The 26,685-nt window shown below is 36.6% G+C and overlaps 1 long non-coding RNA gene across 1 annotated transcript; it reads left to right on the top strand.

The window, feature by feature from the left end:
* The first annotated feature begins 13,897 nt into the window (after positions 1-13,897).
* Positions 13,898-26,411, top strand: LOC115343698. Its single transcript, XR_003924247.1, has 4 exons — positions 13,898-13,985; positions 14,411-14,651; positions 24,876-24,994; positions 26,332-26,411. It is a non-coding gene; the product is annotated as an uncharacterized LOC115343698 (long non-coding RNA).
* The last annotated feature ends 274 nt before the right edge of the window (positions 26,412-26,685 follow it).

The raw sequence follows: 26,685 nt of genomic DNA, 5'->3' as shown, positions 1-26,685 counted from the left end.
TATATGCAAAATACTTTAAAATTATGGCAGCTTTTTGAACTCCAGATTTGGATACCCCCAAATCACCAGTGACTTATGAAAAATTTTAACTTTAGAGGCATATATAGAAAGCAAGAGGACATGTAATTGAATGAGCATGCTTGTTGTACAGCAAGCTTTTTATTCAGGCTCCTTGTAAGAGAGGCCTTAACTAGTACTTCAAAACTTAGAAGAGAGGAGGAGAGTGGATTGGTAATACAGGAACTACCACGCACAACATAATGTTATTGAAAAATTAACCTTCTTTAGGAATTTTTAGCTTCTAATGAGAAAATAACAAGAATAATCTGTTTTAGTTTTCTGAACAGCAAGCTTTCCTGGTGTTGCACATGCACTGGACTTATGAAAACTGCTTTTACAATTTTACTTTTGTACTTAGTAATTAAAATGATACTATATAATGATGGATTAAGTACTACTCTTTGCTACTTTCTTAATCTCTTTCTAAACAGATAGATAGGTGAATATAGGACTCTCATAGTTTTTAGCAAAGTGAGAATTAATGCCTGTTGAGTTTAGGTGGCTAGTTTGCCCTCATAAATGAGTGCCCTTTCTTTGAAAGGGTTAACAGCAGATGGCTACTTAAGACACTGAGCTGTTTAGCAGTGCTGGCACTGAAGTCGGATAATGCAGGATTAGGCAATACTGTCACCATGCAACTATAAAATACTGGCTTTGTAGATAGTGGTAGAATGAGAAGGAATAGATACACGCTCGGGTTTTTTTCACAGATGAAACTGTGTTCATTTACCGTACCTGGGATTGCGGCTAGTGCATTTCATTAATGAAAACTAGTGCAAAGCTGCAGTGCCACATTTGTCCTGATACACACAAATATAACAACAATTTTACTTTACTTGATGAATTTGAGAGGACAAGGACTATCTGATCCTGTCCTGAGATATAAGGTGTACTGTTTCATAGAAATTAAATTGATTTTAAAAGTAAGGAAGACCTTCATTGTAATGTTTAGTCTTTAAGTTACTATTCCAGCAGAATTTATGTGATTTAAACACTAGATTCCACCCGGGAACTGAAATCTCTAAAGTCAATAAAACTTGGAGTTACAGCTAATCTGGCAGCCCCATGGTGGGTTACCCAACGCACTTCTGGCATTGGAACCATACTTAGTCTTTTTGCTAGCCCCATAGAGCATGAAAGACATAGAAGCTATCTAACCTCCCTCTTTCTCCTGATATATGAGTTTTCTTGTGCATTTTGGTAGGGTGTGTATGATCAGGCAGTCTGAAAACCAGGATGTCAGACAAGATGGACCACACATCTGATTTAGTATAGTAATTCCTATGTTCCTACAGTTAGTTGCTATGGGAAATAATAGTTATAATGTAATCCAATACAATTACTGGCAGGAGACAGTCCAAGAATTGGAATTTTAGAGTTTTGTTTAAAATGAAAAGCATGTGTTAAAAGCCATATTGATTATTTTAATCCAGTCTCCCATAGCAATATTGTTAAGCAGTATGACTCCTCTTTGTCTATAGTTTGCCTGGCAGGAGAGGAACAAAGACATTGATCTGTTATTAACTAAGTATACTGGAGAATACTTTGTACTAACCATTTGAATAGGAAATGGAAGAATGCTTTAAAATAACATTTGCTACCATGCTTCATGGTATCACCATAGTAACTAAGAGTTCAGTCTGAATGCTGTGCTTTTGTGCTTGTATTTTCACACAGAAAAGAGACATTAGCTACTGGTCTTTAAATAAGAAAACTGATCATTAATTTTGCACTTTGTAAAGTCCCATTAACCAGAGCATATTTGCAAAATGATATGCATCGAACAAAGAACATAGCAATTTTAAATTAAAGAAAATTATGACTCAATACACCATAAAAATGGTTTATTTAAATCAATGTTTTCAAAAGTAATAATATTACACAGCCTTTAAAAGCCTAACTAAAAAAAGTGGCTAGATAGCTCAGAAGCTTTGACTCGAATGTTGAAGCACACGCCTGTTATGTCCTTTCAAATACAGCTCAGGTTGATGGTAAAAGGAAGCTGTTTCAAGATCATGATTTGGTTGCACTAGTAAAATGCACTTGTGATCTTCAGGAAGCTGTAGATGTTTAGGTATTATGAAATTTATTTCTAACGGCAATGAATTGGCTGCTTTAGTCATGGTGATGGGAAGTTGCCATGAAGACAATAAAATATGCAACTAAGAGACCTTGAACAAGTCTCTCTTTGATAGACCAATCTGAAGATATATGTCTGCTATGGTTTCTATGTTATATCTCTGGCATCACAATAAAGCCTCCTGTTAACTAATCTCAATACGTTTCATATTCTAAACCCTATTAAACATGTAAAATGCAACCTGCTTACAATTATGATTCACACAGTCACACTGGCTTAAGTAATTAATATTGATAGTGAAACTGACAGCAAACTTAAATGGTAACAATTCCTGTAAATTCAATTAGGATAGTATTTTTCCCCTTCCTCTGCAGGTCCAGAGAACTACACTGTGAGAGAACTAAGGCCTTTAGTCACATTTCACTCCTTGTGAAAACAATAGAATACAAAAAGCTCACGCAGGCTTGCTTGTGCCTTAGATGTGGAACTCAACTCCACTAGACGTGTGACACAGCAGTGGGTTTTTTAGGAACAAAGGAAGGGTGAACTCAACGTATCCATAGGTTGCTCCTCAGTGGAGAAGTTAGTAAACAATATGGAGTGACTGTTGTGACTGAGTCTTAAGTAAAAAGTAAATAACTGTCCCTACTTCAGAGAGAATTCTGTCTTGCCCAAGCAAAGAGGAATTCCATCACAACAATCCAGCTTCTTGATGCATAAAGTTAAAGAGATTAGATACACTATACCAATCATGAAACTCTAATGCTCTCTGTGATGATCACTGAGCTACTAGAGCCGATATAGAGCAGCAGCAACTTAAATATTGACAGAGAAAGGGTCAGCCTGTCACAGCTAAAGTACTGAAGTTCTTGACTTGTGCATATGAAAGTAATTTAAAAAGTTCATTCCACGTTCCTGTGTGTTTCTTTTTTTAGTATATGTTTCATTCAATCCGTGAGGGATGATTACCACTCAGTCAAAATGAAGCTTTTCATAATGAAATGCATGAAATTGTATTCTTAACACCCATATTGCTTGATTTGATATCTGACATGAAGCACATTTAAAAATACTTACGTAGCGTGCAGCTAGTATATATAGCGCAAATGTTGCCGTTAGTGTAACAGACTGTAGTAAGTCTAATAGATAGCAGAAAAAAATATAATAGCAAGTGGGTAATAACAGTTAACAACTTTGAACAACTAACTGCTTTAGGTTAAAATCTCTGGAAATATTACCATTTGTAGTACTGTTGAGTCTTAAGTGCAGCCACATACACATCCCTTTAGGACTCTTTAATAGTACAACAATGCACCATGGAATAGTAATGAAAAATTTATGTCATTTCAAAAAAAAGATATGGATAATATTCATTCATTATTGGTCAAACTTTTCTGGATATTAGAGAAGTGAGTTAACTGTAAGTGCTTGTTCCAAACCAGATTTCACACTGGAAATAAGAAAAGACATTTGCCTTCCAGGTACTTACCGATTCCATTAGACATGATGGATTTTTTGTATTATAGAGATTCTTAGAAGATGAAAAATACTGATTGCTTCCCTTCTCTAATATAGCAATAGTTCATGTCTTGGAACTAGTTTTATTGTCAAAGTGAATAATATTTTAATATGTTTAGAGATGGCCTCATTCTTCTTGATGGAAAAATGAAATGACTTTTGACATTAGGGTGTTTTGTTATCTGTTCCTTGAGTAGCATCAATATCACATAATTTTGATGGTGTGCTTCAGGTGTGATTTCTGGAAACAAAATGTAAGAGGAAAAATGTCCTTAATGCATTACAGTTTGGGGTCCTTCTCTGTAAATAGTGATTGTGTGTTAGAGCAAAAGCATTTGGGTTTCCTATAGAGCAAATACTAAACTAAATCAAAGGTCTATATCAGAATGCTCTTTAGAATAGTTTTTAATTTCTTATTTAGCACTGAAATGTTCACTACCTTATCATACAATAATATCTTTGATTTCTAAGCCTGAGCCCGTGGGACAATGGTAGTCTCTAAGGGAAGTTCCTGAATGGGAGTAAGTCTCTGCCCACTTTAAAGGTAAGTCACTTATAGTTTGATTTATCTTCCCAGTAAGTGGTTGGTAAATTTGTTGAATATTGTAATTAATCAGCTCAATGTTTAATGATTTATTTAATCCATATACATAAATGCAACATTTTTCCAGCAATTTTTCCTCTTCTTTTCTTAATATTAATTATCACCAGTGCTAACAAGTCTAAGCACTCTAAGTAAAACTGGTATAGTTTCTGCATTCCCTGGTTTTTTTGTCATGACATTTAAGATTAACAAAATGTTTAGAAGACATTCTCAGTCTGGGAGCACTTCATTGATTACAGGATTAAATGCCAATGAATACCTTACATATCCTGTGCTCTCACACACCACTGTATAACTGTTCACAACGCTTTCATTTTCTGTTTTGTCTCTATTTGATGTGCTGTGTAGATTTTTCATTGTTTTATTGTTATTAATCATACCTATATCCAGGGTGTAACTCCTTTCACTGTAAAATATGAAATAAGAGTACAAATAACTTTATTGTTGGTCCAGTTTTACAGATTGGCACTCTAGGCCCAAAGGGAAAATTACCTTGGACACCATCTGCTTCTGTTCTTTTTGAACTAAGTAGGAAAAATGAATCTGAGTTCTGTAAAAGTAAAAACACTTGGGGGCAAATCTCTACCTTTTACTTGCAAAGGAAAATTATCAGGTGGAATTTAAAAGGGGATAATTAAGAAGCTCAATTTCATGAACATAGAGATTTTAGGAAAGATACTGTGGTGTTACTAGTCAAGGGAGGCTTGTTTTTGAGAAAGTGTCTATTTCCAGGCTTTCAGGCTGAATACTGCTGTTAATGTAAAAGAGTGACTACTTGAACAAAGAAAAAATATACGCTGTAAAAAAATATGGTTGATTATCTACTATAAAGACCTAGATAGCATTACTTCTGCCCAATAATTTAGCTGTTCAGCTCTCTGGGTTTGCTGGCTGAGTAAGCAATGGATTGTGAGTGGCAGACTTAGCTCCTGTCTAGGACTTTACATTTCAATTCTCCCTCATAAGTGCAAAAAGATTACCAGAAGCCTGAAGAATCTGTTGTCTTTCTGGGTTTCCTTTACTGTAGCAGTTCATGTTAATATTTACATCACTTAAAGTGCTGGCAGCTGAAATGATACAAAAGCAGAGCACTGACTTCAAAGCCAGAGAGACAGTGCTGTCAAAAAAATAAACCCAGAACTTGGTTGCATAGAATAATACTGAATGAGTACTGAATACCTAGAACCCCAAAGGGTCTTTAGTGCAAAAGTATGCAATGTCATCATGTCCCTTGTTTCGGCATTTGCTCTGTAAGCAGACTCTGTCACGCTGAGTCTTTGTGCAGTGTGAGGAAGATCACTGTCTAATACATCCAGGTAAGACACAAAACCAGCTGAAAAGCAGTGTAACCAGCCAGTAGGAAATGGTGAGGACAGGGATGTGTCTGCCCCTCTCTGGGATTTAGGCATTTTACACAATGCTTCCTGGAGATTCCTTCCTTTAATTGGGATTTTTCAGTACTGACCCTACTATTAACTTTAAAAAGTGAGCATGTACCTTTTGAAGTACGTCAAGAAGAGAAGGCAGGCAGGCAGTGTTCTCTCCTCCTTCTCTCTTTCTTTTTCCCTTTATAAAGATTTGGTATCGTGTTATATGAAATTATTGTACCAGCTGATCAATGTTTAGATAGCTCTTTGAAAACTTTGGTTGAAAGACACTTTGTATGCATGATTTTCAATAGCATATTGTAACTCGGGGTCTTGTCCAGTTCAGTGCAGGAAGGCAGCAAATAACCTGAGTTTGTGTAAGCAGCAGATCCAGCAGACACATCAATGAAACCCATTTTGAAACATATTCAGTGCTATAGCAAAGACAAACAGTTGAGCTGGCTGAAAAGAGAAAGAAGAAAAAAATTCCAAGGTAATCCGTATTTTTATAAAAACAAGGAATAAGTGGTAGAGAAGAGGGATTGCGCAAGAAAATCAGTATGGAGAAGCTGCTTGTCTACAGCGTTGTATTCAGTTACCCTGATGTGAATCTGAGTTTATCATATTGAATTAGTGTTTTAAAGGAAAAACTAATCTGGAAAGAAAGCACCCGAGAAGGAATTCCTACAAAGCATTTTTCTGTGAATGTGCTTTATCCATATAACTAGGAAATGATGCAGTCGGACTAAGAACACAGAAAATGTAAAACTAGATAAGACAAAAAAGAAGCTAAGCAATCATGCTAAAAAAGGCTGAATGCTTGAAACTGCTTGACGTAATACTGTGCCATATCCCTGCACCTTTAATTAGTTGGGATAACACAGTGGCCTCACTGAAATGGTGGTGGGGAATGGCACTAAGAAAGATTCGTGTTTATTTCTATGTGGCCAGATGGGATTATACATTAATTTCCCATCATTTCTGATGATAATACAAGATTGTTCAAGACATTGCAGCTTCTAGTGTTTTGCCCATTGCAATAGGTGGGGCTGCTGTCATTTTGTGAGGCATTTGCAATGCTTACAATAATTCCTTTCCCTCCATTTTCAGCAAAAAGGTAATTACATTCCCATAGACCAAACTGAATAATTTATGTGCACAATTGTTGTTTATACCTTCAGATACTTATAGATAATTGACATTATATTCTGTGACATTACAGCTTTTCTTACTTATCTACATATTTATTTTACTTACCTAGCAGAGAAACAAAATCACTTACACAGTAGTTTCGTAGGTTTTGATTTTGAAACCTTTCAACCCACAGAAATACTGTAATTAATTGTTTAATATACTAAATTTTTCATATTAAATTTCACTCAGTTCTTGTTCACATTCCTGCTATGTACATTTCCTTTCTGAGCTGGAGTTGCAGTACACGTTGATTTGGTATTGCCTGCATATTCAAGTAACCTTTATTTATTTAACTAGAAGGCTTGGTAATGAAATTTACAGTCATCTTTGGAGTGCTGAATTATCTTGAAAATAAGCCTAAATATTTGATTTTTTTTTTTTTTTCTGGTTTAAATATTTCTTTCACGATGGGAATAGACACAGTGAATGACAATTAAAAAGATGACCCTCTTCTTTTTTTTTTTAAAGTATCGCTGTTACCAACTGGTATTATTTTTCTCCAATCACTTATTACCTCTTCTCATTTCCACGACTTTTCAGAAATTGTGAGTAGTACAGTGAGCTCATTAACTTATTGCCTTCATGCATTAGAATACATAGCTGGGATAGATAATTTGTATAGATTCATAAGGTATTATCTACTATTCTCCAGTGATACTTTTCATATGTTAAAAGTATATTTAAAAAGACTAAATTATCTTATAGTCCTCAAGTTTTCAGTGTTACTTCACCACAGCCAGACACATTCTGAAGCAAGGAACAAAAGAACAACTAAAACATGCATTAAGAAATCTGTTCTGTAGAGTTTAGAATATTTATCCCAGTCTGAGTGCTTTCTCTCACCATATTCCATGTTATGTTGAGGACACATCTCCTTTCAGAGTCTGTAGCCAATAGTACAGTTGTCACCATTACAGGCAGCAAGCAGAGAAAATGAGAAATCATTAAGTTAGTCTAAAAAAAAAGTTGAAAAAAATCACTGAATGCTCCAAAAAAAGGTAACATGGATGTTTAAAAATCATTTTAAATCTGACAAAAAGGCAATCAAGTCTGGTAGGATGCTGATACAGTTCAATTCCACTGAGAATCCGAGTTGTTATAATCTGTGCATGTTGAAGCTTGCGAATGGCAAACCACTGTATCAAAGCAGCCTACAAACAGGGTATTACAATAATCCAGACTTGATGTTATAAAAAATGTGAATCAAGAGCTCAGCACCCTGTGGAGACAGTAAGCTTTAATCTTTACCCACTACTAAATTCCTGAGATGGTATTAGGTGCTTATGACTCTCAAAGTCTTATCATGTGTACTGAGCTGAAAACAGTAACTTTTCTGTTGACATTATTTAAACCATGTAAGATTCTACTTACTCTACTTCAATTAAATGATCTTTAAAGCTCTCTTTTTATATTGATTAGGATTTCTCAGGCTGTCATTCACAAGTCACTCATATTTCCAGCACCAAGATCAATGCAATTACTTTTTTTCTTTACCTTTCCAGCAATAAGATATTTTAAAATAGAATTGGTGATAGTGCTCCAAGAAAGACTTTGTCAAAACAGGGTAAAAGGCCTTTAAAGGAATATTAATGCTCCTTTTTGTATTAAGATTATAGCAGAAGAAAAGGTCTAACATCTTTTTAACTCCTTCCACGATGCCACCTCAAGATCACAGACTCCAAGTGGTAAGTGGAACTTAACATAGTTAGGTCAATAAGTAAGGAGGAAATAGCTACAGAACCTTAAAAGTATCTGTATTCTTCCCTGAAATTAAATCATCTGTTGCTCTGGAAATCTAAAACGGCATGATTTTTCATGTTGGATTACCAATATTGTTCAACAGAAAGAAAAAAAAAATACTAGAACATCTTTTCTTCCTTTAGACATGCTATATTTATGAGAGAGATGCACAGATTTGTATTGCCTAGTTCCAGACATGAAAAGTTAAGATTCCCTGAGCTGGAGCTAAAACTTAATTCCTAATTTACTTAAGGGAGAATTTAACACAAAATACAGCAGAGACAAGATGGAAGAAAACCTGAAAAAATTAAGTTAATAAAGGACAGAGGAAAACGATCACAGACACAGATGAAAAATGAAAAAAAAGGTGGAAATAACAAGGAAGAGCTAACGAAAATTCTAATGTTCCTAACATTTGGGCAAGAATATCATCCACAGGTTCTGGCCTAGAATTAAGGACTTCCCTATCTTTCTGAATATTGATAGTGTAGATTTAGCTTCAGCTAGGTTAAAATTAAAATAAATTTCCCATGATAAACAATTGGCTTATAAAAGTGACAAAAAAGTGAACATATATTCTTTTTATGCAGTCTTATTACGTAAACACTTTTCAAGTTGGCAAAGAGTGCAGGATTTTGTTTGTTTCATTGATTTTATTAATCTTAGGAGCAGGAGGCCATTTTCACAACAGTTCAGGATCTTTTTTTAGTTTTAGTTTTGTTTTAAATACTAAAATAAATTAGGGGATCTCCACATTGTTTATTTTGCAATTATTTTGAAACTGGAATGCTCTGATCAGCATGACAAGTTGTAATTTTGTCACTGAAATCATATTTTACTTTCTTCCAAAAAATATTGAAAACTCTATCATCAGCTCTGAAGTTAACTGTAAGGAATACACTTATTAACCTTTTGGTATGCACCCCACACTGTATATGCTATATAACTTTGGAAACTTATTTTAGATGCTGACCAGACAATGGGATGATACAAGGCAATCAGATCACTCAGAAGCTGAGCTGAATGATATTTTTCTTTTACATTATTTGTTCCTCAAAAATGCACTTTCAGAATAGCTGAAACGAGAATGTAATGTTGAAACAGTATTTTGAAATACTGAGAAATGTTTCAACAGTTGCAATAAAAGCCAGGGAAATGAAGGACTACATTCACAAAACTGCCATAGAATGAAAATGGTAATTTATCCTCATTTCCCTCAATATCTCATAGGTTAGGGTATTCTCCTATGAAATAGAGGACTGCGTTTCAGATCTCTTTTCGGCAGCTTTTACCCACCGTATTCCACCTACCAGGCAAATGTCCTAGGCTCCAGACTGTAGTTATTTTTATTTTGGGTATCCAATACAATTACTATTTAAGTAGTTCATACAAAGTTCCATCTATCACTGCATTTGTGAATGATTCAGTCTAGCGTAAAGCACTATGGTGAGTCATCTCACACAGAGGAAGGATATGAATCTAAGTGTTTTGTATTTTTAAAGTTTACGTTAAAAAGAGAGAGAGAAAACAAAGGTCCTTTTTTCTCTTCCTTCTGGAATCTTCATTTATGAGATTTCTTTTTTCTTATTTTTCTGTGCTGCTTCGTTTTTAACATGCTCAAAGATTAGGTATTCCATTTTGGGACACATGCAATTAGACCCACAAATATTCATGGTAGCCTTAATTAACAAATTGCATAAGCTACTGGTAGAGGGAAGGACTTTCAGTATTCTTAGTAGCTATTCTGGCATTTCACAATGACCTGAAACTCAAGCTTACTGCTTTCTAAAGCACATAAAGGTGTTACCACATGTAAAAGTGTGATGAGCAAAGGAACACTGAAAATGTTCCCATGTCATGTAGAGAGAAATATCAGCTATGATTTTCCTTTACATGGTGAAGGAAGGTATAGATTCCAATCAGTGGTACCTAAGGAACTTGTTACTGTCCTCTATTCGGTGCATATTACAGTTGAAAATTCAGCTTGTTTAAGTTCTGGAAGCGAAAAGAAGCCTCTGTGCAGTTGCAGCTGTTACTTTGTTCAAGGGGAAAATAAATTCAGCTAAACTAAAACAAATGACTAGTGTTGGCGACAATGGCAAACACTGTTTTGTGACTTCTCCAACTCCAGGGATGTGGGAGCAGTTTTCTGACACTGGTCCCTGTTTACCAAGCTGTAAATTTTATTCTATGCAGTGTCTGAACCACTAATCCACTGCCCGACCCCCCCCCCCCCCCCAAACCAACAGAAACCACAACTTTGAAAATATCTTGTACTTTGTTTTTCTACTTAACATAGCATTATGCATAACAGATGCGTTTCATAACAATAATGGAAATAACAATGGAAACTAAACAGAACACATCTTTCAAGAGTACTTTTGTGCACAAGTAAAGATCATGCTGGCTTATGGTATTTGATGTTAAGCCAAGTACGAACTGCAAGAACAACCTTCTTAGATTTAAAAAGATAGCACACATCTGTTTTCTAAACCCTGGTATTTGCAGGCATAAGGAAATGCTTGCAAAACCCTGACATTCTTAGAGTATCCAGGTAGAAAGCACCATAATATATACAAAAAATAATAATAATAAAAAATTTAACCAGGTTTATTATATTTCTCTGCTAATTTTCAGAGAGTTTATTTAAATTAAAACAATTTTTTACTGTACTTGTCTCTTAAAAGCAGAGTCTACAGGAATCCCTAGTTTTAATACTAGTAGGTGAGAATGTTTTTCATCCCTTATTTTCAATATCGCTGTACATAATGGGAGCCCTGAGTAGCAGGATAATCAGCAAGGGTCTTGCCGTTGACAGTACTGGAAGGATGCTAGGCCCTGTGAGTGGTGATACAGTCTCACAGTTCTGGTGGTCCGTGAAAATCTGCGTGTCTTTCATTCACTCCAGTAAAAGCTGTGGGACTAGAAGACTGTATCTTGCTTTGAAAACGTCTGCATGCACTTCCCATGTTATACACTAGCAGAATTCATTTTCAACTAAATATATAGCTCTGCTACATTAAATATTGTGTTCCCCTGGTTTAATTGTGTTGTAGGAATTCAGCTGTACAAAGATGGTTTCTAAGTTTGTAGCAGAGATGAAGGGCATTATTATCCATTGTCAGTCTGTGCTGAAAAAAGAGAATCAGTAATATCTGTTTACAGGAAAAAATGATTAGATTAATGCTGTAACAGCTTCTATTTGTTTTCCTTTGTTTCACATGTATGCTGAATAGGAGATCATAAAAGCCCCTTGAATGTTAAATGCTGGATATTTAAAATGACTGCCGCTACGCTGAAGCAATCAATGAGATTGCTGCCGCCACTCCCAAATTCTCTTTGCGCAGGGGCTGCCCCAGTGCCTTCCCTCCGGAGCGCGCGGGTCCTCTGAAACCCACGTCCAGGCATTCGCACTGCCTGCTGCAGACTGGAGGCTAGCTGCATTAGAAACCCTAGAGCATATAGAGACATATTAGTGGAGCTGATGCCTCGGGACCCACTGGAAGGTTTACTGAATGCTAAGCACACCTGAGGATATATATGCAAATTTTCCTTTTGGAGAGAGAAAGAATTTAGGTTCATTTCCTCTCCTGGAGTCAGATTTTGGAAGAGAAATTAATTTCTGATGGAGAGCAATTTCCACATCCTCTCTATAATGAACATCCATTCTTTTTTGTGTCCAGAGTATATCCAAACAATAGATTTAATATTCAGCAATTATGTACTTTTATTTTTTGTCATCTTCCTATTGGGAGCACTGAGGTCAGAATTCAAACAGTATATATTTAAATACTGTTCAACCCTGTGAGAGCTACTGTTGCTGTAATACTTGAATTGCATGGATTTAATTATTCTCCTGGAGAATTTGTCTTTAAAATTAAATACTGCCGTGCCTTGCAAAAAAAATGCTAAATATGTACACATTTATTCTGCGTGGTTACTGCCTTTGCTGCCTATCTGTCAAATAAATAAATACATAAACAGTTCACCGAGTTAAGAAGGGCTATCCTTAAATAAGGAAAATGATTGTTAGATTGTTACTTCCAACCAGATTATTATTGTGCATTTATTCTTAACTGCCCTCTGTTATAGGTTTCATTATGCTGCCTGTTAGAAATGACAGCCTGACAGCTCTGTTGTTTCTCTGGGTCAGTTTTATCTCAGTTATTGAATACTCAAACCTCATTAACTTGCTGCCAGGCCTCCAGAACTGCATGGATTGCTGTCTGCAAATATAAGCATTTAGTAACAAGTAGTTTTGCATTAATTTTAGCATTCTGATGGGGTTTCGGGTTGGGGGGGGCAAGTGGCTGGACATGGGAAAAAAGGGGCTGTTAGCCTGGGTACTTCAGTGCATACTTAACATACGTGTAATATTTGTGAGTGGTTTTTTCATATATAACACAGATTTTTGTTCCGCTAAAGGAACTGAATACATTTTCAATCTCCTCAAATTTTGGCCTGTATCTAGTCTACTCCATTTATTTTGTTGTTTTACTTTAGGGCAGCTGGATTATTTGAGCACTAATCAACTCTTCTGTTACTAAACAGTACGTCACATATCTATCAGTAAAAATGATCTAACCTGGCAACAAGTGCTCTGCGGTGGAGTACGCCTTGTTCCCGAGTGCACCATGTGCCCAACTCGGTCTGTGTTTATGCTCAAGGGGATCCTGATTACTATTCTATACTCTTTTTCAATTGCTCCTCAAAGTCAATTCAGAGTTAACTTTTTATATAGCAATCAAAAAACTCTAGCCCAAAAGCAGCTTGCTTACTAATACACGCTAATTTCAGGTAAAGAAGAGATAGGTATGTACACAAAGGCTACTAGCAGTTCACAGGATCTTCAATATATATTCCTGGTTTTCTTACAACTAGAAATGCTCCTGATGGCACTATTTAAACACCGAAGACTTCACATCTTCCTTCTGCTGGCTTAAATATTTATAATGGCATGATCTGTTACTTAAATGACAACTCGGTGATCTACATGCAAAAGATTGATCTTTGTGCTTCTTTTGTCCTCTTGCTATTTCTATGGAGGCTGACCTAGCACTCCATTTCAGACCTTAAGGCTGTTTTAAGTTTCACTGTTAGCTGTAAGTGACTGAAAATGTATCCATGACTGGCAAAGGAGGAACCTGGCTGTGCCTTGTTTTCTTTGCTACAGCAACAGAAGGAAGAAGTGCATAATTTCCAGTAAAAGCTCTAAGGTGAGGCTTCCCAGGAGATTTAGCAGGCCTTTGGTCCAGACTGTCCAGATCATGCAGCACAAAATAATCATGTGGGATGACTCCTACCCTTTCTCCATGCATGTATTTATCTCTCCAGGTGTCTATTGTACAGGATATGAAGCAGCAAAACTTGCAGATGTCTCCCTGCTGAATATTATTTGTGATTAAAGGGATTTCAAAACAAAGTAAGTTTCAGTTTGGGGGACTGAGTATAGGCTAAGTATTTCTTCAATTATAGTTGTCAGTTTGAATATAATATAATGTGATGATGTGCAAAATTACCAGGTGTTTTTTCCATTAGCATCGTATTTGACGATGAAAGCAGAGCCGTATATGACATTATAATATGCCAGCATTAGAAGATTTATTTTGGCTCACTTAATATATAGCAAATAAAAAAGAGAGTCTTTATACTGAAACTCTTAAACTTGCATTTCAACCACTTTAATAAGTATGAAATAGGAGGTCTTACCTCTATCTCACAAAAACTATAAGAAGATCACAGATAGTACTACTCTACTTAGGAAAAAATCGTGGGGGGGGTTGGGGGGAAGAAGGAGAGAGGTGGAAGGAAGTGCATGCCCTCATCTGCAATTTCTTTCCAGGTCAGGACTGAGGCATCTTGGCAGGACGGTAAAAGAAAGCCCCAACATTTTACTGCTGAACTGTACGTATCAATGACTATGAGCAGTGCGTCAGCCATCAAGGCTCTAAATCCAGCACTTCTCATGATTTAAAGGGAACAACCACCTATTCACATTTTGTTTCCAAGGTGATGGATATAAAAAGTATCAAAGCTTTCAACTAAACAAATCAAGGTGTCGTTGTGCAATGCTATGTAAGTGGCTCAGGTAAGTAACACTAAATCTTTTAGTGACATTCAAAGATTTCTATCAGAGGCAAGCCTGTAATCTCAAGAGTTCAAGTTCTGCTTTGCTTGAGCTCTACAGATTAAAATCTTTCAATGCATTGCTGAAGGTAGCCTAGATGCTGCACCGAAGCACAAGTTACAACGCTTAACAATGCTGACCGCCCCGGGTGCTTGCCGCATGGACGGCAGCACGGACTTGATTTCTGGTTTCCATTATCTTTTGACCTTCCAAATGAAATGGAATTTTTGTAGTAAAAAATCTTTACCTTTGACTTAATCTTGCTTCATGCCATTAGGGTAATTCCATACCATGTGACATTATGCCTAGTATATAAACTGGAGTGAGTTGGCCGGGGGGGGGATTGCTGTTGGGAACTAACTGGTGAGCAACTGCATTGTGCATCACTTGTTTTGTATATTCCAATCCTTTCGTTATTATTATTATTGCTATTATTATTAGTTTCTTCCTTTCTGTTCTATTAAACTGTCTTTATTTCAACCCACGAGTTTTACCTTTTTCCTTCTGATTCTCTCCCCCATCCCACTGGGTGGGGGGGAAGTAAGTGAGCAGCTGCGTGGTGCTTAGTTGCTGCCTGGGCTTAAACCATAACAATTAGTCATTGGCTCAAGAAATAGTACTGCTATCATGTAGAAAATATCTTCAATGTTCTATAACAATTATAAACTTACCTTTACAGGTGATGTAGAAAAGCGTTCTTAATCCCATCATGCACACAAAGAAACTGTAGCACACACTTGTTGAAATGATGATTTTCAGATATGACTGTCTAATATTAAGCAATTTAGGGTCGGATTTTTCAGATGAGGTGAGTACCTACAGCTTTTACCGAATAACAAAGTGCCTCCATTTGACTGAGACTATCCAGCAAAACCACACTTATTGAAATACCTCATTTCTTCAGGAATACATACATTGTCAGAGTGCTTTTTATGACCTGTAGGCAGAGCTGCCAGCTTTCTTATAAAAGCAGATCTCTATAAGTAGGACGTTAATTAGGTATACAAATATGTCTTGTTCCTAATACACATTTTGTAAATATCTCCCAAGAAACAGTATAAAGGTTGAAGCGCCTTGATAAATATATATAGTAAAAGGCATAGACACAGCAGGGACAGAAAGACATATGGCAATATGTATGAAGAATCTTACTTGACAAAAGAAATAAATGGCATATGTAGTTTAGACACCTGAGTAGGGACAGTTTGGATGAAGATGAAAGATAGGCAAATTAAAACCTAAAAATCACTGAAAATTGGTATAGACCTCCTAGGCAAGATTTAGAAAGAAAAGGAAGATAAGGAAAGCCTATAAAAAGGATAGATCATTAATCATTGGAAATTCAATTAGTTAATATTGACTGGGCTGGCAATTATGGAATTGATAAGAAAGGGTACCTCTTCCTGGAGGTAATACAGGAGTCTTTTCCGATACATTTTGCGGACTATCCAGTAGAAGTACAGGCTATTTTGTACTTACTCCTAATATTGCTGGGAAATAAGACAAGGATGATAAATAAGATAAAAGTTGAGAGTCATCTAAAGTCTAGTGATCACAATGTCATCAGAACTTCAAATGCCCTTGAGGTTATGAATGTGAAAGGCAATATCTCAAAATCACTGGACTTTAAAATATAAATAAATAAAAATAGAGAGTGAGTGAATGTGGAATGAGTTGAAAAAAAAGTTGATTAAAATCAATTTCAGTTTGGGGAATTTAGTATGAAAAACTAGCTAGATAGCACAGAAGCAGCCCTGAGAGCTGGCCCTCAAGAGACCTTGTTTCATGAGAAACTGCTGGATTTTTATTCTCCTGGATGGTGGATACCGGGTGTATTTTAGAAATAATTTGTGTGGTCTCTCGGGAAATATGCCAGCCATACAATTCTTTCTCATGAAAACCTTGTCTGTTGCTTCAGAAGACCCTGTTTACTTACACTGATGCTTGAAAATGAGATGTTTTAGTTCGAAGGGTACAGATTACAATAAAGAATTATACTTCTAGAAAAACAGGAGCAAAAAGATGCATTCGCTGAAAACACTAATGACTTTGCAGACATTCCTGTTAGAATAGGATTAATTTTATGGTTCCAGAAAGAACACTGCAACCATCTTGAATTACATGAAGTGAACAGGTTGAGAAGAGTAAAGCAGTAAGCTAAGCATATCACTGAAGTCAAGAAGGAGTTCTCTTAAAAAAAAGGTATCATCTCCTAAGTTCATAGGACAGGGAAGGCTGATGTTTGTCAGGGCCTGGCTAAATTAAAAACAGTGTTTGCTGCAATTTTTTTCTCTAGCTTGGTGGCTTTGGTCTTCACTGGTCTTAGTAATAGCTACTCCTGAGGAATGCGCAATCTGCTAGACTGCAGGTAGTAGAGTCAAAATTTTCTTTTTTCTTTCTGTAGTACAAAACAACTGTAATATGTAAAGGCATTCTGCCTGCCCACCTTTTAAGACAATACTTCCCAGTGTTACGATCTGCATATAACCAATAGCTCAGTGGTTAAAGTACTTTCACGAAGCACTGGAAAATTGGGCTCTATTTCACTAATGTGGATGAAGGAATTGAACTCTAAGGCCTCATGTTCTGATTGAATGGGTACTTGGATCACTGGGCTATTGAATACAAATACCAAGGATTCATTTTCAGGGATTTAAGAAATTCTATGAAAGCAGCTTTTTCCCCTCTTACAAAGTGTTTGAAATGAAAATTAAGTTTAAAGCAATATGAATATTTTATATAACACGGATTTTTCCTGTTTATGGCTTATGTTTAGGAAACAATAAATACATAGAATTTTATTAAAATCAGTTGTCCTGACTTCCCTGCCCCTGCCCCCCCTTTTTGCGGGGTGGGGTAGTTTGGTTTGGGTTTTTGACTCAACTGTTGAAGGGAAGAATCAATTAATCCTCTAAATTTAATGATAAAAAGTGGGATGCCAAGCCACTGATCTGGAAAAAATGGAACCGAATAAGGGTATGCTGCTGTTTTTAGCTGTGGCTTTATATTCTAAATATTTAAAACATGTTCTTTACCTTTAAGACAGCTATAAGTTTTAGTTAGCTAGATGGTTTCCCAGGCTCAAGATGGTAACAGAGAGTGTGATTAGTTCTTTCAGAGACCAAAAGCTTCCTGCTGTGAGCCCTTTTCTTATTTCATAATGGCTGAACCTGGAACTTTGGCCTCTTAACCTACAGTGACAGCTGAGGTGTTTCTTTGCAAATTACATCAACTTCAGATCCTGTGTTTGACAGGGCAGTAATGTACACATATCTCAAGAAGTTTGCTTTTGCAACGTACTGTAGTTTGACAAGGCAATTCGAAATAAAAAGTTATTGAGGAGGAGCAGTTCAGGTACCAGGCTCGGAACAAACAGCTAATCATATTTCTTTACGTTAGACTGAAGTTTAAAGAGATATCAATTACAATTAAACTCTGTCAAAACAGCTGAGATATTCTTAATAGCATTAGGAACATTTTAGATTTCATGTCTGGTGAACGATACCCTTAAAATCTTTGTCTGGAGCTTGTAACATAAAATCTGAAAAGCATCTTGCGTTTCTTGAGAGGTTTGGGTAGTAAATCACCCAGGATTATTTATTATAAAACTCAGTGTTGGTTTTTTTTTCTTCCAGAAAGATTACTTTCTTTTTACTTAAAATGTGATTCTACAGTTTTCAGTTGAATTGCAAAATACTGCATGATCCATGAAGTAGGCAGTACCACCCAGCAAATACCAACTTTTATCAACAGCTATTATAACAGTAGCATATATAATACCTCAGTGGTGTTATATGCAAATACTGTATATTAAATACTGCATAATAACAAAAAGATGAGTAAAGGAGCGAGTGGAATTGTTACAGCAAGAAAAGACAAGCAGCTAGAAAGTATTCAAGTAAAAGTAGGACCACAGACTGAAGCCTTAAAGAGACTGCTGTAAGCAAAGTTAGGAAAGGATTCCTATAAGAATATAAACATGAGCACAAGGGGAGTTATTCCTGGAAAAGTCACTGCTTTAAAAACATTGGCTGTGCTGTTGCAATTATACTTGAGGGGCTTTTTGTAAGAAAGAATTTGCAGTCATTGCTGACATTGTTCCTCTGGGTTGAAGGAGTTAGACTTGCTCTCTACAAATGAATTTATGAAAATAAGATAAATACACTGAGCCTGTTGTTTGAGGGGACCACATGCACGGTAGTAGCTAGAGGTATACACAGTTAGTGATGTCTTGGCTAGAGACATACATCTCCAGCCTTTCTCTTCATTGATCTGTGGTGAGACCGCAGATATGGGAGGAGTAGCCATGGCATTAAGTTAGTGAACCTATTGCTCACAGTTAGAGGCATAGTTTTGAGTCAGCTTCAACTGTCTTAGAAACAGAAAGAGTTGGTTAAAACTCCTGTGTATGTGCTTTGATGTGTCACTATCATATTCGTGTTTTACTGTTTTACTAAATTAAGTTAAAAAAGAGATGTAAGCATATGTTTTTATAATACTGTTAGGGAACTGTGATACTGTTTCTACTAAGGTTTGCAGGTTTTGCTGAATACTGCAAATTTCTGATGCATTTCACCACTGCTGTTTGGGTTTGGCTTGATTCTGAGACTCTCTTTTTCTAGAGGTGGTCTAGAGGTAACTCTCTGTTTTGGTGGGGAATATGGTCATTCCCAGGCTTGATTTTTTTGCCAGGACATGCAAAGGTACACGGAAATACGACTGGAAGAGGGGAAAAACTAACTAAAACTGAACTCTCAGATTTGGCATAAGACTTTCACAGGCAATACCGTCCGTGCTTAGGCTATTGAACCTTGAACTGATTCTGGAGTCAGGGTTCATGAGCCCAGGTTCTTGGGAAAGACGGTGTGCTCAACACAATACAAGCAGCCATGCTGGAAGTAGTATAGCCACATCAGCTTTGTAGCCAGGATAATGTCTTTTTTTCCAATCTTACTGCTGAAGAATTTGGTAGAAAATTTTGTATAGTTTTCAGTCTCCAAGCCTGCAAAAAAGGATGGACAGAAAGAAGAAAGAAAAATAATAAATTGCATGGTTATAGCAGAGAAACTTTTCAGTGATTTTGGCTTTGGTTAGTCACATGACGACTTTATAACCATTTATCACATCAAATTAATTTTGCAAATTAACCTGTGGTACTACAGAATATGGATTATCTCAATTATGGAAATGTGGTTTCCATTACTATTCCATTATTATACCATCCCACTTACGACTTTATGGTCATAAGTGCAGGGCATAACTTTCACTGATATTATCACACCCAAAATTGCTCATTCTGCTGCACATTATTTTATAGAAGCTGTTAGGTGCACCTGCTTAGAACTTATACTGCAAAGTTAAATAATATTTCAAAGAGAGAGATACTTAATGTCTGGAAAAATTATGAATGTCTAGAAATGATTAATTGATAGTGTCTAGATGCTATGGTGAAAGGCTTCTCAAAAAAGCTTATATAATTATAATGGTGAACTTGGGTGTAAGATATGATAGTACTATTATTTCCCACTATATGTCATGGAAAATTAACTATTTACTTTGGATAAACTGACTTCGTTCGTTTTCAAGTATTAACTCCTCAGTAGGACGTTCCTCAATGCCTTCAGTTTTCTCTTCCATAGCTTAATCACAAGTCTATGCTATTTTCTCTAGTCAGGGCATGCCGACGCAGGTGAATGCAATACTATGCAGCTATACTGGAGAGTGATTATTGGAAACAGTAAAAAATAACAAGGCATATAGCCTTGCTAAGCGAGATAGGATGAGACAACTATTGTACTTCCAGTCCCTGAGCTAGCAAGCATTGTGCTAGTACAGCATTGTGCTAAGTACACAAATTATGGTTTCTGGGAGGGGAAGAAAGAGTTGGAGTTAATATCTTTTGTTTTAGACCAAGTGACTGTGATCAGGAAATAAAGAGTCATAGAGCTTTAGCTGCTGCAGTATCAGCCAATGCGGTGCAGATTTATCAGAGGTCTGTGTTTTCTAGCAGCTGATTCTAGCAGATTCCGTTTCTTACCCAATTTGCCTCCATACTGCCTGTTCTTTCACACTCTTTAGTAGTCACTGAGGCTTCCTGACCCTGATTGTTTTTTCTGTGGATTTGTATGTCCCAGGTTCACAAAATGTTGACTGTAACAGCTTAAAAACAGATTACGGTCACATAAACACCCATTATGAGTGCTTATTGTAAAGAGATCGTATGGCTTCTCAAAAAAACGTGCATAGAGGCAGTAAGGACTACATTTTTAACCGTGGACAAGGCATGATAGTCATTTTAAGAACCTAAATTTGAGAAAGTAGTCCCTGGCACCAGAGAAATGCCAGTCATCTTTACAGCAGGCAATTAACATGCATGACTCTGGAATCCTCTCTGGGTTTATGTGATAAAACACCATGAGGTTGATTGGACTGCTTTTCCTCTGCAAAATGTAGCTTCCCTTTGATTCTGAGGAAAGTCCTAACTCTGTTTGATTATAAGGTCCTGTACAAATCCTCAAGAGAGGTAAGCAGAGGTCCCTGTACGTTGGGTCTGTCATAATTTTTTTATAACAGCTCTATTATGGATAATTCCATGGAATTCAGCTGTAAAGCTCAGCAGGTCCCCTCCTGATATCCTTCACATTTGGATAATTAACTGAGCTGTTTGAACAACAGAAACTTTATAATGTTCAGCAGTGGGAGTCTTGCAGCTGATCAGCTTTACCTTCATCAGCACTTGTCATTTTAACACTTGAAGGGTAATGTTTCGGGATGAATATAATCTTCAGCAGGAAAAGAAAAGATTTTAAATGTACAGAAAAATAAAGGCTTCAATAAATTTATTATGCAGACTGTAATACTCCTTATGCTGCGTTGCTCATGTACTCTGTGCTGCTGTCTAAGAAGGATTTAGTCAACCTTGCATCTGTACAAAATAGGCTTTGCTTCATTGCAAGGGAAAAACAAGTAACGAATCCTCACGGAAACCCATCCTCGACATCCTGAGAAATAGCACGCATGAAACCTTCCTGCTGATCACAGCAGTCTTTTCCAGACAAAACTTAATTTGTTTAGAAACAGTAAAACGAAATAGCTTCTTATTTTTTGTTCAATTCATCTGATAGTTAAAAATGATCCTAGTTCCTGGATGCATGGAGGCCTAAAGAACATAAATATAACCTGACAGAACACTGTAAGTAAAAAAAAAAAGAAAAAAAAAATTCTCTATACCAAGATCTCTTATTATATACTGGTTATGAACATTTCCATGGATGAATTTGTAAGAATAGGCATTGATTCCCACGAGATTCATGCTGATGAGGTTAAGATGCACTACGCTCAGGTCAGGTTAATGTTTGCCTTCTGAGGAGAATCGTTCAGCATTTGTTTCTCCCCCGCCCCCCCCCCCCCCCCCCCCAGCTTGGATAAGAGCAAGCACAATAAATATTGTGTTATATGAGAATGACTGATAGCAGAGAGGCTGTTTGTTGTTATAAGCCATTCTTCTTAGCACAAAATAGACTGCATTCTATAAGATAAGTAGAATGCCTTTTCAGTTAAAGAGGTGCCAGTTTCTCTAGGTCGTTACACTCCTCTGAGATGTGAACCTGTTTTTTAACAATACAAGCAATGTCTAGGCTTGTTAGCATAGCCTCCCATGATAATATTTCTTTATCCTAATAAAGTGAAAGAATAAGTAGTATAATAAGTCACTCTGCAACCAGGTTAACTTAAATATTTTATTAAGACAGAGGCCATTAAACTGTAGCTGCAGTTAGATAAAACAAAATTCAGTGTTAACCATATCAGGATTTTCTCTGACACCTTTCTCATATTGCTTTACATATTTTTTCATAATACTTAAGAAATATTTCTCTCAAGTGTCACCGATCTCTTTCTTATAAATGCCTTGTGCTAGAATTGTCCCTGCAATGTACAACTCTACAGACGAAAAATTAATATACTGAAAGGCTTTAATCACCTACTAGAGCTCAGATAAGCCAATATTAAAACACATTTATGCATGAACAACTAATAACTAATAATTGAAAGAAATTACATGCAACTCTAGAAACCATTTCTTAATTGTTACTCATTAAAATAAATTATGGTATATTATCCCAATTACAATGCTGAAAATAGAATTTAGCAGCAGTTGTTCTGTCACTTTACCTTTCATTTTAGCTTTTTATGGCAGTTATGTTTTGAAAATAATTTGTCCTAATCAGATGGTGTTATATTTTACCAGCTAGTAGCTACACCTCCTTGCAAGCATATCCTTAGAGAGGCATTGGGTTAAGCATTAACACTTACACTCATTAGAGCTAATTGAATGTTATTGGAGTGATCATGAAGAGTTGTTGCTGTGGTTCAAACAACATACAAATCTATAGATTCTTATAATTGCATAGCTGTCTACTGCCTTATTTATTGTAGGCCATACAGTATTATTCTAGAGCTGATGTTGAAAAATTGATTGAATCTAGATGTAAGCTAAATAGCAAATACTTTGTTATTATTACAGTGCAGGTTCCTCTCGTTCAGTGAACGTGGGTTTTGCAGTAACACCTAAAGCGCTGGGCATAAAACCACATGGAACTTTTAAAATGCTATGTAGTCACACATATGCTCTGTGTAAATGTTGCCTTTACTATAAGATCAGCTATTGGAGACCTCAGTACTACTCCTGAGCATCAGCAGCTGCTTGCCTCACCTAGAATTAGGGACACCCAGCACTAAACAGTATAGGACTCAAGGGAGGAGAGCAAGCCAAATCAGGAGCAGTTTGAGTATCTGCAGTTCCCCAAAGTTATGGGTCCTCGACACTTTCAGGATTTGGCCTGTTTAATGGGAAGGGGTTAGTCGTTTGCTTCAATTCACTAATCCACAACGACTCCAATATAAAACAAGTTCTGGGTCTCTTGCAATTCAGTTACAACTTAACATCTACCTCCTCTTTGTTGTTAAAACCAACGTCTTTGGTGCCCACACCATAACCACACAGGAAAAATCCTATTTCGTTTTAGTCTGAAATGAATTTAATCATTGCGATTATGTTATCTATATTTCAAGAATATGATTCTAGTATTATTTTCTCTTTCTTACGGTTTCATTCTTGCCTTATATTAGTTAATTCTACGGTCTCAAGCTGGCTCTGTAAAGGAGAAATATAACTTAAGGTATGGAGACATCTACAGTATGCAGTGGAATTAGTGAATTTTCTGAAGTGACATCAAACTGAGCTGACAGAAAAAATGACTGAAAATCTTCCAAAGTTTATGGGTAAGCTTCTCCTTTAATAAGCTTATTTATGTTTCTGAAGTAGCATTTGGCACCCACAGGAATGGCTATACAATTGTTATAAGGGGTTTCCGAAACAGCTGCTGGGTGGGTGGAGTTGGGGATGTTGGAAGACTGCTGTCCTCTGTTCCCTTTTGCCATGATCTCTGCTTATTATCAGCATGATTGCATTACTAACTCTGGCCTGCAAAGTGTGAACTTTTGGGGCTAATAACAAATGTTTTCCTCTTTTCACCCCAGCTTGAAATGTTTGTCTCCCTTCACCGGTTAAAAGAACATGTGTCCTTCAGGAATGTGTGGCATACAAATAATTAATGCTTGTCAAGGGAGGGAAAAGGAGAAAGGGGACTAATCCAGTGCACATTTAAAATGAAAATGGGAGTCAGAGACATTTGGATTAGGCCCAGGAAACATAAAAGTTACAAAATAATTTCTGTTTTCAGTGGCATTGTAAACGAGGATGTGTCTCTTGCCTTGTTTCTGCTTTCTCTGGAGGAGGCTGTACTACATAACGGAACAAGTATTTTTTGTAAGTTGAAGTTTAGAGACTTTATAGGACAGAATATCTATCTTTTTGCTTCACTTATTGTTTCTCTGAGGGATTGCTACAAAAGGAAGAAAAAACCTTTCTACCAGACACTCTCTGTCATTTAAGTTATCTCCTTCCACCCATAGTACTATTTTACAGACTGAAATAAAAAGTATAGAAAAAAGCTGGTACCATTAGATGAACTCTCTCAATCCCTGTTTTACTTCTGGTTCGTTTTGTTGGGTTTTGGTTGGGTTTTGCGGGGGGGTGGGGGTGGGGACGACGACAACACCTGGGAAGGTCATTGTTGTTTATTTGAAGTTACTAAATTTTTGTTTTACTTGTGTTCAATATAGATTACTGAGACTGAAAAGTGAGGAAGCCTGGAAAGAAAAGGAGGAGCCTGGAAAAATACAGGCAAGAAAAAGATAGAAGAAATGAGGAAAAATGGAGAGGGATACACTAAGAAGCTGAGGTAAACAAAAGTGTCATGAATGCATCTATGTGGGTGTGAATTATTAAAACACTTACATTCCCTCTCTTCTCAAAAATATCCCCAAACTTTCTGTTAATTGAATACATTTCAACCACTGAAATTTAGGAATTATCATAATGAAGAGTTAAGGTTGATCTCCAGCTGCACCATCCCTGGTGTCTAAGCTGTGTGGTATGCTCTTTAATTACACTGTATCTTTGTAATTTTTTCTACAAGTTTGTTATGTTGTCTAATGCATTGAATGGGATAAAGATCACAGGATGGTCACTGTTCAGCATCCTGAATGATGAAGATACTAAATTATATTCAGCTGTGAGTTTTCCTCACTTCCATTACTATACACAATTCATATCTATTCATTATTACATTGCTACTCCTTCTCTTAAAGGAGGCTCTGGGAGTCAGGGTGATTGGGGCTTGAACTATGAGGTTTCCACTGATTTTAAATATCTGATCTGAGACACACAGGATCTAAATTTTCAGGCGTGTCAGGTCCTGCTAATGACCTTTCAGCCACATCTGGTTTTCTGGACAGTTTGGTCTCTTGTCTTTTCTGTTGGAGAGACAGACAACCATTGTTTGAGTACAAAATACAATACAAACAGCCAATATATCCTTCTACATCTGGTCATAGTCCAGCTGTTGAGCACATAAACCTTTCCCAATTATAAGTGCTGCCTTCCACTTCACCCTGTGGTACATGCAAAAGGATGACTTTGGTTCCATATTGCCACAGTGGCTGGTTTTGTCGCTTGTCCAAGCAGTCAGACACAAGTTACTGTAAATAAGGCTTTTGCTGTGCAGGAGTCTTCTCTCTTTTTACTCACTTTTGCTGAGAAGTTCCCCGCTTCTCCAAGAGGGGAAGTGGTTGATGTTAGGTCCTCAGATCTGAAATAACTGGCTACTGAGCTTGGCTCATGCTGTTTTAGCAAAGTCAGTATTTTAAGTTGTCTTTCATGTATTCAGGATATATATGCTTTTGACTTAGTTCTGTCTATTGGTCTTCAGACCTTTAGAAAACCAGACCTCAAATCTCTGAAGTGGAGTACCGTAAAAGGAGGAATATGAAGTAGCCACTAGCGGAAAAGCGTGATTTAAATTAATTCCCTGAACCACAGAATAACTATATGACACAGAGAAGGCATTTTATACACACATGCACACACATAAATTTTTCAGTATGCTGCTTAGTTGCTATTTAACCAGAAGTTAATCCTTTCCTTTTCTTGATAACTAAGCCCAATGTACTAGTCCAATACTGAATTCCTCTAGCTCATCACACTCACATGTGCTGTTTCTATATGTGTTCCACTCAGGTCAGAGATGGAATAAAAAGAACTGGTTTTCATTACATTTACAAATTGTCATTCAGTTCCCGGGGAGAATGGAAGCGTGATGGCAGTTTAATGGGTAAGGAATTGTTCACGTTTCTGGTACTGCTAATAGAATGTGTTATATTAATGGACACATTCCAGTACAAATAAAAACAGGATTCCAGTGCAGGAGTTTTAGAATAAAATGTGTTTCAAAATTACTTGATACTCATCCCCAGATTGAATTGCTGCTGAAATGAGATTGAACAGATATCTGCAACCTTATCTTCAACCCTGTGTGTGTATAACCTGTACGGCACTAAACCAAGCATTCGAAATATCAGTTTAATGCTAGAA

This window comes from Aquila chrysaetos, chromosome 1, assembly GCF_900496995.4.
Source record: "Aquila chrysaetos chrysaetos chromosome 1, bAquChr1.4, whole genome shotgun sequence".
NCBI classification, from domain to species: domain Eukaryota; kingdom Metazoa; phylum Chordata; class Aves; order Accipitriformes; family Accipitridae; genus Aquila; species Aquila chrysaetos.
This window is presented reverse-complemented; position numbering and strand designations above follow the sequence as displayed.